Source organism: Marmota marmota, unplaced genomic scaffold (assembly GCF_001458135.2).
Source record: "Marmota marmota marmota unplaced genomic scaffold, marMar, whole genome shotgun sequence".
NCBI lineage: Eukaryota > Metazoa > Chordata > Mammalia > Rodentia > Sciuridae > Marmota > Marmota marmota.
In genome coordinates, this window is record NW_025999968.1 from 28545268 (window position 1) to 28559673 (window position 14406).

Below are 14406 nucleotides of genomic sequence, written 5' to 3' on the forward strand. Positions count from 1 at the left end.
GGAAAGGGAGAGAAAAGGGAAATTGCATGCTAATGGAGGGAGACCCTCACTGTTATACAAAATTACATATAAGAGGTTGTGAGGGGAATGGGAAAATAAACAAGGAGAGAAATGAATTACAGTAGATGGGGTAGAGAGAGAAGATGGGAGGGGAGGGGAGGGGAGATAGTAGAGGATAGGAAAGGTAGCAGAATACAACAATTACTAATAGGGCATTATGTAAAAATGTGGATGTGTAACCGATGTGATTCTGCAATCTGTATTTGGGGTAAAATTGGGAGTCCAAAACCCACTTGAATCAAACGTATGAAATATGATATGTCAAGAGCTTTATAATGTTTTGAACAACCAATAAAAAAAAGAAAAAAGAAAAATAGAAAAATTCACATGCTCAGCAAGCTTGCAGAACTGTTGTTTTAATTGTACAAAATCCAAAACTATGGATAAGTTATTTTGTTTTGTGATATTCCATAACTGAGGCTGTAAACCTCTCCACATTAAGCCAGAAATGTGTCCAGTATATAAAAAAGAAACTTTATATTCAGAAAATCCTTCACAATTATGCTTAAAATATTGCTGCTTTTCTTAAGACTACTAAAAATACAGACAGAAAACTACATCAGTGGTAACAATATTCAATACATAGATCTCTGGAAAATAATGTACATTAGTGGAGTCTGCAGTGTCTGTATAACCCGAAATCACTGTTGTGCAAGCACCATGATAGGCATGCAGATAGATACAAAGAAGAATAAAACAAGGTGCATATCCTCAGGAGATTCATGATATGTTTTAGACAATAGAAACAGATAAAACTAAAAGCCTCAAAGTAAGTTATGAAATACTAAATGAGTGAAAGAAGTCCAAATACATTTTCATGAAGACACTGCCAGAGTCTTGGAAAGTGACTGGAGTTTTGAGTTTAAAATGAAATTAGAAATTACAAGGGTAGAGAGACCAAACAAAAAAGAGGACATTATATATCATGATTAAAGAAAGTTATAGAGGAAGGAGTATAAATGGTACAACATTCAGGACATAATACTTTTATTAGAGAATGGAGTTTGTAGATAACACTATGTAAAAGGTTGGCCTAAAAAGAAAAATAGATTTATCCTTAGACACTAGGTACCTATTACTGTTTAGCTTAATATACTTAAAAATTGTAGGAAAAACATGACAGTGATTATAGAAAACAGAATTAGTGAATTCAAAAGGAATTAATGAAAAATAGGAAATAAGTAGTGGTCTTCACTAATTACAAAGGGACTCGCAGATGACATAAGGATAGTTAGCATTGCCATCAGCATATGGGCAGAAAGCATACCTGGCTTTGTGAATATTTTTGCAGAAATGAGTGGGAAAATAATAGGAATCCAGAGAAAGAGAAAGTTTATATAGAGGTTTTTGTAAAGAGAGGAAAGTATGCTGGAAGATATTTAAAAATTCATCCAATCCATCCTGTTCTACATTTTGTAAAGAAATATTCAAGATAGAATTAAAAAGCCAAACTCAGTTTTTAAACTGAGTAATGAACTGATTCAGTCCTACCCATAGAAACAAAAGATACATCAGAAAGGCAAATAAAGTTTATGAACAGTAAACTGGCTGATGTGTATTTGGTGCATTAAATATGAGAAGTAAGTGATTCTCATTTGACAGAAAGTAGCACACTAATGTCGAGTCAGAGAATTTCTTTTCTACTTTAAGTTTCCAGATGATGCAAAATCCAAGTAGAAACTTCTAGGTGAAACTTGATTCATGCAAAATTTAGATTTGAATAAAGAGCTAGGTTTAGAAACATGGATCTGACTAGATAGCAATTTAGCAATTTGATAAGCTAATTTCCTAAAGCATGTTAAAAACTGAAAATCACAGTGCTAAAAAAAAATGAGTCTTATGTGTGTCTCCATTTCCAGGGAGAATGCATGATACCCCTGCCTCAGGATTATTCACCAACTCCTTATATGGCCTCAAACTTGTTATCTCAGTTTTGAAGAGTCACTTTTCCCATTGTATAATGGGGATAGAGTTCCAGTAATATAATTTGAGATAGAGCAGGTAAAGGACTATTGTAGTACTTTACAATGCTTATTTTTTAAAAAATATTATCATCCTGTGCATTCCTAGTCATTCCAGTTCAAATATTATTTTATCAGTGACTAATCCTATAATGTTTTTCTTTTTTCAAACTCATTTCTTCTTTGTAATGGATCAATATTAGGATTCATAAAGATGATTTTGAACATATAAATAAATGCCCTTTAAGTTGTTTTCAGTGAATTTACCCCTTGTACTAAACAAAATTTTGAAATTTTACTCAGATATTCACAGTCCTCTAGAATATTCCCTTGACTTGTCTTTCCAGGTGAATGCCCTCCATTCCTTTATCCATTCTCAACATTTGAGTGAGACAGGACTGTTCACCATAACTGGGGATAGCAACAGTTTTTCCATTTACATTCTTCTATGCCTTCGGTTTTTCTTAGAAAATATGTTATTCTTTTCTATTAAAAACTCCTCAATTTTCTCATGACCCATCTCACAGTATGCCTCTCTACAGCATCTTGGCATTTTCTTCTACTTATGTTATTTGTATGTACAATGAGCTTCTGGTATTTATATCTTTAACACAGTTCAATGTAGATGAGGACTATAAACAAGCCATTATATTTGGCCAAGTAGGAAAATTAGTACTAATGACAAAAAGTAACAAGACAAGTTTCTACTAAACATAAATGAAAATTACTTAGTCAAAGGTAGACTGTAATGCCTTATGAATTACAGAAATCTCAAACAGTGATTGGGTTACCAATTGGCAGGTAAGTAATAGGAGCTATTAAAAACATGTTGTGGTTGCTTCAACGGACTTTCTAAAAAAGAATCTTGAACTTTTATGTTCAATTATATTGAAGTACATAGTTTTAGTAGCAAGGATTGCTGAAGCCAGATAATAGTATTAAGTGTTATGTAAAGTCATTTGGAAATGGGTGATTTGAATGCAGTCAAGAGAAAAACTTGAAGCTTAATTGAACATCAAGGTCAAAGAAATTGTGTGTGTGTGTTTATTAACTGTGTGTGTACATGTGTACTGTTTCCTTGTTTTTATTTCATAGAAAACACCAGAATAAGAGAATTATATATCTTTTCAGTTCATTACATAACTTTAATACTGCTTTTGTGAGACATCATTACATAACAAGCATTTTTCTCCCTCTTGAAAATAGTGATCTGCTTTGACTAACTGACAGAAATGTTAGTACATGGGTCACTGCCTCACAAAGAAAATTTAAATTATTCAGAAATACCAATAACAGTTCTCACTTTTATATAATACTATAGCTCACATATAATGACCCTGAGGTTCCTTATAATAAATGCTATTTGTCCAAAAAATGAGTCTGCTGTATATTTGAAATTCATAAAGAAAAAAGCTTTGAAACTATAAAATCAGGGCCAATTCTATAATACTTCATGATTTTTATTATACGTCCTAGTTTCAACAAAGAAAGCCAAAAGATTTTATGATCATTACCTCACCCTCTGAGAAATCACCTAGCAAATATACACAGTAAAAGAGAATGTTCGACAAACTCCACAATCGTAACAATTTGAGAGCAAAAGCCAGATCAATGGAAAAAATGCAAGCACATGAATGTTCAATCAAGATCAAACTAATGCAAGGCTCATGTGCATGTATGGATTTTATGTTTTCAATAAAAATAAAAACATTGAAATCCAAAAGGAAAGATGTCTAAACCATACCTATCATCCCTATTAACTGACATTTTGTGGAAAGCAAGGGCACTTACTACAATCATAACAAAATCATAAACAAAACCACAGAATATACCTTCACCGTTAAATTTTTACTGCTCCTGATTCATGTATAATGTAAAAGGACTTCATGTTCTGCCTTAGAAACTCATGATACCCTTTGTAATTTTTAAGCATGCCAGAGCCAGAAGTATCTAATATTATTAAACACTAAGGTGAATGCTATCACAATTAAGGGATTTTACAAGGCAGTTGCTTAAATGAGTGCCAAGTTACTCTTGTGCTTCCGAACTTTTGCTAGAGCTTTTTGACAAAGAGCAGAATCTGTGAAATAGCCTTAAAGTGCTTACCTGACTTCCCTTTCAGACTCTTCCCTGCTACTATTTGGTTCTATGACCATAGCTTTTCTTTTTCTCCCACCTCAACCCTCCCTAGTTTCTCATCGACTCCCAGCTCCTTCCCTGCTCAAGGTCTTCAAATATTCTCTTCCTGGAGTTTTCCTGTACTTGTGCCCCAAAGTCCTGCACACTTTCATTGTTGTTCTTAAATGTCACTTTTTCAGAGAAACTCCAATCTCCCCATCCAAGCTAGGAACTCTCTGGATTTTTTTTTTAACAATGTAGTCTTTTCACAATTTATGTGTATCATTACATATTTAATTTCTTTTTCTGCTGTCCATGAAACTCCATGAAGCAATAGTATCTATTTTGATCTCTGCTGCTTTCTCAGGGGCTACTTAGGTTATTACTGAATAAATCTACGAGAATTATCTGAAAGAGGTAGGAATGTGTTCCAAGATACTGGCATTCAGTAGATGATCTTTGGATTATTTTGTAAGTGCCTCATTTAAGAAGACAAATTAACATCAGGGGAGAAAACATTAAGAATGTATTCATTGAAATTTTATAGTGTATATATCTGTTATAACATGGCTCTTGGAATTTGCCACTTAAAGCTGTGTGACCAAGGAGAAGTAACTTAATCTCAGATTGTCTCTATCTTAAAAATGGAGACAATTATAATTACAACTGAAATCCAAGTGAAATAATTACATAAAATACTCTATAAAATGTGCATATATATGTAGCATGAATTGAGTTGGTTTAAAGTTGACACAGCTTTGTTTGCAATATTCAGCACAAAATATGTTTACAGTTTGTTTACCTTCTTTTTTTACAGCATGAGACTCTCACCTGAGGAGCACACTTCCTCTTCTCTTGAAGATCTCTAATGGCAGTTTCTTCTTCCAGAAAGGGAAGGCTGAATTAGAGGGAGGCTTGCACACCACCTTTTCACTTCTGAACAACTTTCCTACCTCCTCAAGCTTTAAATGTGGGTTCCTCCGCCCACACCACCCACAGTGCTCAATTCTCTGGCAATCTTGTTTAATTGTCCACAGACTGTGAACATCTTTAGAACCTGGATCAGGGGCACTCCTATAGAACCACCCAAACCTGCAGGTTCCTAAATTTTTTGACTCTCCTAGAAGACTCTGTCTCCTGAATCCCTTTCTGATCTAGTCACATTCTGACCTTGGATAGCCATAGATCACTGACCTTGCATGATCACAGCAAACTCTTCACTTCTCAGTTCCAAGTGTCCTGCTCTTTAGTCATACCTTCTTTCCTTGCAGTTCAATTTTTCTGGTAAATTGACTACAAAAATTTCATTTAGCTCCACGTGGACCTACAGCCCATGGAACTTAACCATCTTTTCTTCATCACTCACCTTCAGCTGTTCTCATTTTCCTCTTGATCCACTCCAAAAAACAGCCCCCACTGAATCACTGTTTCTCACACTGTCATCCTTAGCATATCCTAACCACAGTTCATTTCTTCACCCACACAGTTAAATGCAGTTAGAGAAATGTGCATATCTGTCCATGTACCCTTTCTATGTTTATGATCAAAACCTGAAGTACTTTTAATTCTTCAAGTAAACATTGAATGTCCAATTTATTGTCTCTTTAATTCTCCAATTGTTAATTTTTTCATCTTCCTTTGAGACATCTACACCTTATTTCCACCTGCACTTTTAACTGACAGCCTTGTTTATAAAACCCTTAGTCTATCAAATGAATCGAAGGAAACTACCATAAGCAACCATCACCCACGCTGTTATTTCTCCCAGTTACTTCTCTTAAATTCACTTCACTTTCCAAACATTGCTCCATTCCTATTAACTTTGAAATTCCTCAGAGGAAATGTGCTCACCATTTTTACATAAACCCTTCTGATTTTCTCTTTAAATAACAGCATCCCTGAAATTGTTCTCCTCAAACTTACCTATATAGCCTTTGCATTGGTAAATCCTATTTGCAATTCTCAGTGTTCATTTTGTTTGACTCATCAACACCATTTGACCCAGCTGAGGGCTCCTCACTCCTCCTGAAAGCAGTTTTTCTACTTAGCTTTTGTGACACCTCAGTATTTTAAGTTCTTTTCCTACCTCAATGATTGCTCTCCTTCTGTTTGTCCTTTGATGCTTCAACCCTCTCTCCAGGAGGTGGAGACAGGGTAGAAGCCGTGTTTTACCTGTGCTAAGCTAGCACTCTAGTTTTCGGCTACACCCCCAGACCTGATGCTCCATGTTTTTCTTACTTTCCTGAGGATATCAGAGTGGCCCAGAGCCCACACTTTGAAGGTAGCTATACGGAAAACGGAGTCAATAAATACCCTACCCAGATGTCCGGGAAGCCATGAGTAAGAGGTCTTAAGTCAGAAACAAGAGCACATGCATAGTATATATAACCCATGACATCATACTTGGCACAGTGCCAACTTTGTTGTAATCTTGTACATAAACTGAACAGAATTTTCTGCTGTGCAGATTGCCAGCCCATCAGATAAATAATGTCAGATCTCCCTAAGGCTCTGTGTTATCTTCTTCAGGCTGTGCAAATCTTGAGTTAACCTGCCTTGGATGGGGCAGCTGCTCTATGTAGTCCCTTCTGATGTACATTTCCCTCTTGGTGATTTCATCTGATACTCTGACTTTGACTATCACTTATTTGATAATGACGTGAGCTCCTTTCCTGAGGTCACCCTCTGAGGGCTTATTCAACAAGTCCTTTGAAATGATGACTAGCAATATCCAACTCAATATGTCTTCTGAAGTCAAAATTCTTTTTCCCCAAACAATTCCACCTGCAGTTTTCCCCATCTTAACACAGGACAGTTTCATATGTGGAAGTGACAGCAAAATCTTGGGGTTATCCTTAGATTTTTTCTCATTATTTTTTTTCAATCATTCAGCAAATCTCTTTTCAGCATCTTGGAATGATGTCTGGAATCCTGATAGTTTTCACCACCTGCATTGCAACCATACCCAAGAAAGCCACACATTACGTTATCACAATGGCCTCTTCATTGCTCTAACTCATCTTTTAATTTATACTCAGTACAGCTGCCCAAGTGATTTTGTCAAATTATTAGTGAGATTATTCTCCCCTTCTCAATTTTTTTTTCCATGTCTTCTTACCTCATTTAGAATAACCATTCTATGGCCTCTGAAGAATTTATTAGATTAGGCCTTCTTTGACTTTTTTTTCCCCCAGTTCTCTTTGACTCCAGTCCCCCCTATTGTAATCTTGGCACCCCAGTTACACCTTTCTAATTTTTTTCTTGTTTTAATTGTTTTTGTCATACAAGGTACCAGAAAAAAAATTAACTTTATTTAAAGTCTATATCCCTTACAAGAAAGTAAGGCAGGAATTTTTGTCTGGTTTACTCATGGGTGTATGCACTGTCAGAGCAATTTTGGATTGATAAGTGTTTCTTAACTAAAGAGAAATTTTGGCTTAATCAGTAGGAAACTTTTCTCAACTAGTAAGGTGATATAAATCTACAATTCTAAACATAAATAAAGAAATGAATGACAATTATTAATTTTTTTAGCTGCTTCACTATAGTGCTGAGAAACTGAAGAGATAAAATGTCATTTGTATCACCACATAATTACGAATCTGAAATAAACTTAAATTTCTGTATTTAATACCATCCTTCTCTTCTCTTCTGTAGTTGGAGAAAAAGAAGCATTTTTATAGAAAGTTGTTTCAATAGGACCATATAAACAGCTGCCTCTTTTCTTAACAATAACATGATTTTATTTTTTTTCTTTTTTGGACATAAAAGAAGTAAATGTGATTTAAATAATATATAATAACATATTTCTTTTTCATCAAGAAAACTGTGCACAAGTTGTATAAGCTCTTTGCTACCAAGATTAATTTATCCATGTTTGCTCTCTCATATTTTCTATTCATTTATAAAATTTTACTTTTAAAGTGAAAAGCGTATTTTCTTTATTCCTTTTTGGGGGACTGTTTGTACAATGGGAGGAACACTGGGTTTTTGTTTTAGAATTCATCATTTCTATGCCTGACTGCTATTTTCTAGCCCACTTATCTTAGTTCATTCCTAGCAAACTTTTCTTCTTCACTGAAAAATGTGGACAGTTGTCCAGACTTACTTACTGGGTCATTATGAGACCAGATGATTTAACACAGGGTTTGTTGAATGTTGGCCTGTGTTGGGATATTTTTGGGCTCAGGATATGACAAAAATAAGGAAAAAAATTAAAAAGTTTATAATAATATTTAGTATACACCAGAGGATTTTAGAATAAAATTTAGTCTATACCAGAGGATTTTCTTCAAGTTGCTGTTAGGTACTGTCTATAACTTTCAGTAGTAGTAAAACATCTTCTGGTATAGGATAATCAGAAAAACATGGTTGTTTTTTTCTTTCAATTTTTATTTATAATTGTTTAATTTTATTTGTGTGTTTTATCTCTGGTGAAACACAACTCTAAAGTCCATATGTGAATTTACCAGATTTTTATTCTCTTATTTATTTTTAATCTAAGAAATATGTTAAGGTCTGGGGATGACTGAGTTAATATATTTAATTGGCTTGAATTTTGATACCTAGACCTGACAAGTTAGAAGTAGAAAGAAAGATGGTTATTATTTGGGTTCTGTCATTAAAAAGGGATTATGACCTGGGGTAACTCACATATGTTCTCTATATCTCTAATTCTGTTCTATGACATAAAGAAAACAGATTAGAATACTTTGGAAGTGGTTTCTGGTTCAAAATTTAGGACTGAATCACATGATATAAATTTCTACTTGATGTTTTCTAATTCCAACAAATTATTGAGTCATACGTCTGTGTTCAAAAATTTATTAAGCAGTTGGATAATGAATGCTTTCATGAATTCTTACTTCATCATTAAATAGTACAGTAAAGCTCATATTGTTTTCTGGAAATAAATGTTTTAAATAAACAAAAGCAAATATAAGACTATAACACAACAAAACAGCTCATACATTGCTTTACAACCAAGCAATATTCAAATTTGGACATGAAGTCATTCTGAATTATTTTCCATTCAGAAAGCTACTTTGCTCAAGACCAACTGCTAATCATTCATCTCTTTAGATGACATTGACTTTTGACCAGACACTGCTAGGTTCTAAAGCTTCATATGGTGTTTCAATCAGAGTGATTGTATAACAAGAAACATGAAAGGGTAACAGCAATTAACCTTCCCCAGTTTAAAAATGGAAAATTGAAAAACATAAACGAGAGTTTGAATCCATAGGTCAGACATGCCAATAATCATTTTCATTAATTTTTTTCATGTGCATATTCATCGAAGGAACTTATGCTTTATTTAAATGTTTTTATAAAATTCATATTTGGGGAAGAAGCATACAGGACATAGTGCTTAAATATGAGGTTTTCTTATCTCTCACTTTAGCCATGTTATTAGACGTGTATTCAATGAGTTGGAATCAGAAGATTAATTAAATGGTTCTGATTAACAGTGAGCCTTTGTGCCCCTAGACAAACAGTGAGAGCCAGATATTTAAGTTTGTTCTGTTTGCTGGGTTTACATGAAGATTGGTTGAGGACCAGAAATCACTCAGCCTTCTTACTATGTGATTACTAACCTCATAGATTTGCTACTTTGATGCTAAAGACTAAATGCAATGTACAACAAGAGAAAATGATCACATCCATATTAACCATGAAGCCAAAAAGGTCAATTTACCATAAAAAATTGTTATCATTTCTATCAAAAAAACAAAACAAACAAAAAAACTAGTAACTATCATTTCTTAAATATACTATTTTAGACAGGGTCGGTGTGGGCTTTATAAAAAAATACTAATTCTTGTTTTTGCACCTCAGATACAAATATTTAGAATTTATGACATATATGTGGAAAGCATACGTATAAATTCACATGCAGTTATATATTTTATATGACAAATCAGATGTTAGGGAGTTTTAAAAAAAATCTAGATTTTCCTCAATTCTTAATATTCTGGAAATTACCTGAACATGGTCCTTTTAACAAAGTATTTAGTAACCAGTTTCATTACAGAATGTGTCAATATGTCTGATCACATTTTAAAATATTACATCTCAGGAATAAAGTGAATAATTTAGGAATAAAATTTTGACGTAATTTTAAAAAGAAAGTGCAATTCTGCAACATATTATTAACCCAACAATATATTAACCCAAGCCTTATGGTACTTGACAAAATCATTTATTATTGGTAGGTGTAGATGATGCCACTTCTCTTTCCCACTTCCCCTGGGGAACCTAAGTGTCCCTCATGAAAAACCATTATTTTGTCTGTAAGTGGTATTTTTGATTATTACAAGATGGAAGGACATGTTCGAAAATAACATATTTTTGTATGACTTCAAATACTTTAAAAAGTAAAAAGAAGGATAAAACTTAGAGAACAGAAATAAAAACTGAAGAAGTATCAGAAAGAAAGAAATTAAAAATGTTCATTTCCTGCTTGAGACAGATGGTTACATTGATTTTGCCTCAAAAGAAAAAGAATGTGAAATTGAGGGTTGTTAGAACCATATGTCTTTTTATTGTGTTTTTGTCACATGGAACTTAGTGATCCTGAGAGGAAGGTCACTAGCTATGATTGGAATGATAGCTCACTTGGTACACAAGAGATAGAGAAATATAAAATAGCTATACAACGTAGGGTATAAAATTATCCAAGGGATTCTAGAGGTAGGATCTTGAATTTTCATATCATTTCTTAAACACACATTTTTCACATATCTCCAGATTTATGTTAATATTTTCATTGTGGCATTAATTCTTCAACACCCAAATATTGATTAATTACCTGTATTTTGGTATAAGTTGATATTTTCAAAACTTTTATATTACCTAATTCTTTTCTTTCCTTCAAAATAAAAAAGCACATTCTCAGAGCAATCTTACTTTTATATCAAAGTTATACTGTAAAATAATTATAAATAATTCTGTGAAATTTGCTATTATGTCAGATCATCTTAGAGATAAGTATTTTATTTATTTATTATTATGTTTCTAGTTGTACTGTTAATTATATTATTTAAAAGTTTTTCTTGTGCTTTTGCATTTATTCCATTCAATATGACAATAGTCTTAGTATTTTTATTTATTTGCCTTAATTTTAATTTTATTTACAATGACAAGAAATCCTAGAAACAGCAGAGATAAATCATTAGGATTGAAGCTATAAAATCTGAAAGCATGATACTAGAAGTGTTCTGGTTTATAACTACTAATAAGAAATTTATTTCAGTTGCTCATATTTGTTAGAGTTTCAAATTGGTGTATACATGTACATGTGTTTTAAATTTTTACCTTATATGTGTAAAGGGTTCTTTGTTTATGTAGGATGTTTGCATTGTATATATTCAAAAGGACATCTATGCAAGTAGATAAAACCTTAAAAAATAGTTGTATTGAAGAATTTACTTATGAAAAATGTTTACTAGCAAAGAATCTATTTCTCTCTTGTTATCATGAATCGTTACCAATAATGATTAGTATTCCAACTTTTAATTTTTGAAAGAAGGATACACTCTGTGCCACAGTAAGTAAATTCCATTGAAAATTGATTGAATTTAAATGTAGTTTCAAATTAAACAAAATTATGTCTTCATGGGACTGGATGCAGTATATCACATTGTTCCAAACTGCCACAGGCATTGCAAATGTTTTTCCCTCTGTTAAACCCTAATTTGCTCTATCTCCTTTATTTAGTAACCAATTCATCATCAGTTATCAGATCAATTATCACTTCTTCAGGGAACTCTTTCCTGATATTGCAGCAGACTAAATCACATCACCTATAACATGATTCTAAAAAACTTATCAATAACATCTAAGTTCTATTTTTTATAAGATTATGTGAAACCTACATAGCTTATTGCTCATGTACTTCGGTGTATTTATGACATTTAATTGTGCCTAGTAATAATGGCGACTAATAATGCATTGTAGGATTTTACATTATCATTTCAATAAATAAAATCTACAAATGAATGAAATGATCCAACATAAAGTGCATTACTAACAACAATTACACCTCTTAAATTATGAGATAAATGTTTTGCATATTTCCAAGAAAATATTTTAAACCATGATTCTTGATATCTAAAAATATTCAAATTGGTAATTGCTATGACTAATTAATTCTATCAGTACAGTTGTCCCTTGGTATTCATTGGATATTGATTTGTGGAATTTCACAGATAATAAGATCCATGTTTGCTTATGTCTGTTATATAAAATACTTGTACTATTTGCACTGAACTCACACACACACTCCTGTGTCATCTTTATGTTATTTATAACTTCTAATACTATATAAATGCTATGCAAATTGTTATATTTTATTATTTATAGAATAATGAGAAGACAAAAAATACATATAGCTGTGTTTTTGTTTTTGTTGTTGTTTGTTTTTGTTTTTGTTTTGTTGTTGTTTTTGTTTTTTAGTATTTTCCAAGTGTAATGGGTTGAAACTGCTGATGCAGAGGCTACAGATGTGGGGGGCTCTCTGTCTATGCCCTGTATTGAGTTCCTCAGTTTATACCTTGCATATTATAATTTTATTTAATATTTTAAGGTATTATTACCAGATACTTCTTAAGACCCTGGGGAGACAGTAAAGATTCCTTCTTTCATGGAATTTACTTTCTGTTGGTTGGTTTGGGGAGAGGAATATAGTTACTAAAAGAAATAAGCAGAACATATCTTATGATGGAAAATAAGCAGATCAAAATTAACTAAATGAATAAACATTGTCATTTTAACAATGGCAGTCAAGATGCCTTCTCAAAAATTGAGACATTTTAGTAATGATCTAAAATATGTGAGGACGTAAAACAAAGCATAGAAGGAATGCTCATGGTAAAGAGCAAGTATTAAAAACTAAGATTGATTGTATATTATGTATTTGAATTCTTATTTTCCCCTCAATACTGGGGATTGAATCCAGGGGTACTTTACCATTGAGCTATATCCAAAACCTTATTTGTTTATTCATTCATTCATCCATTCATTCATTCATTCATTCATACATTTAATTTTGAGACAGGATCTTGCTATGTTACACAGGCTGGCCTCAAACTGTCATCTTCCTGCCTCAGTCTTCGGTGTAGCTTAGACAATAGGCATGTGACACTGTGCCTGATTGTGCCATATGTTTGAAAACAACTAAAGGGGTGTAGTGTAGTGGTAAAGAGAGATCCCTCATTCCGATTGTGACAAGACCAGACCACATTTCAGACACTACTGCAAAAAGTAAAAAAAAAAAAAAAAAGAAGTCTCTGTATTATATCTGACATTCCTTGTGAAAGTTGTACTGAGAGATGAGAAGACAATTAAAAATCATACTATGTAGAGAAATTTGTTTTTACTTAATATTTTGTATTGCTAATATTTCAAATGTATCATAGACTGAACTTTCAATGTAAAGGGATGCATTTATTACTTATTCAAAACACTTTTGAAAAGAAACCTGCTTACACCTTTCTTTAAACGTATTATTCTCATTTGGTCTTTGTCTAGGTTGTAATGTTAAATCCCCATGCACATTACCTGATGAGGAGAACTTCTCTAATACATTGGAAGATTTCTCAACATAATTAGAGTACTGCTGTTGATTACTAATTAAGATCTACTAGTTAGAGTTTTAAATGGACGTTTTCATGCTTTAAGTTGACTAGCAATGTCAAGGCATTGATCCAATATTGGTTTTCCCCTCTATTTCTCCTTCAAAAATGATCTAGCACTTCTACAATATTAAAGCAATAAAATTGCTGATTACCCAAAGGAATGCCATGAAAATAGATCATTAAGCAGTTCAATATGAAACACCTGATATCTGTTCCTATATTTCTACCTTAACAAAATGATATCCAGGTATTTTTAAGACATTTGCCGATTCAGTAAAAATCTTACAGTCCTGATTCTGCTTAGTCTTTACAGAAAACATTCTTACACCTCTCCTTGTCTTTATCTGACAGAAGAATTGTTTAGAAAAATCATTGAAAAATGGAGAATTTATTTAATCTCGATTATTCCCAGTGTTGTTTTTTTATTTGTAGAATTTCTTTGTAATTAAAAGTTTAAGGCTAACTGTTAAACACAAACCATTTGCTTGTCAGACTTCTCTCATAATGTGCATCTTTCTATTACCTATACTATAAATCATATATTTGGTTGGAAAGGAAACAAAATATTGAAATTCAGATAGTCATTACATCATCTCTTCCTTGCATCACATTTAAATTCATTTATTTTT

General features: G+C 32.6%; 1 protein-coding gene across 4 annotated transcripts in view; it reads right to left on the reverse strand.

The window, feature by feature from the left end:
- Cadm2 (cell adhesion molecule 2) overlaps positions 1-14406 on the reverse strand; it is a 1008835-nt gene that overhangs the window by 704584 nt on the left and 289845 nt on the right. The gene's annotated exons all lie outside the window — the stretch shown is intronic.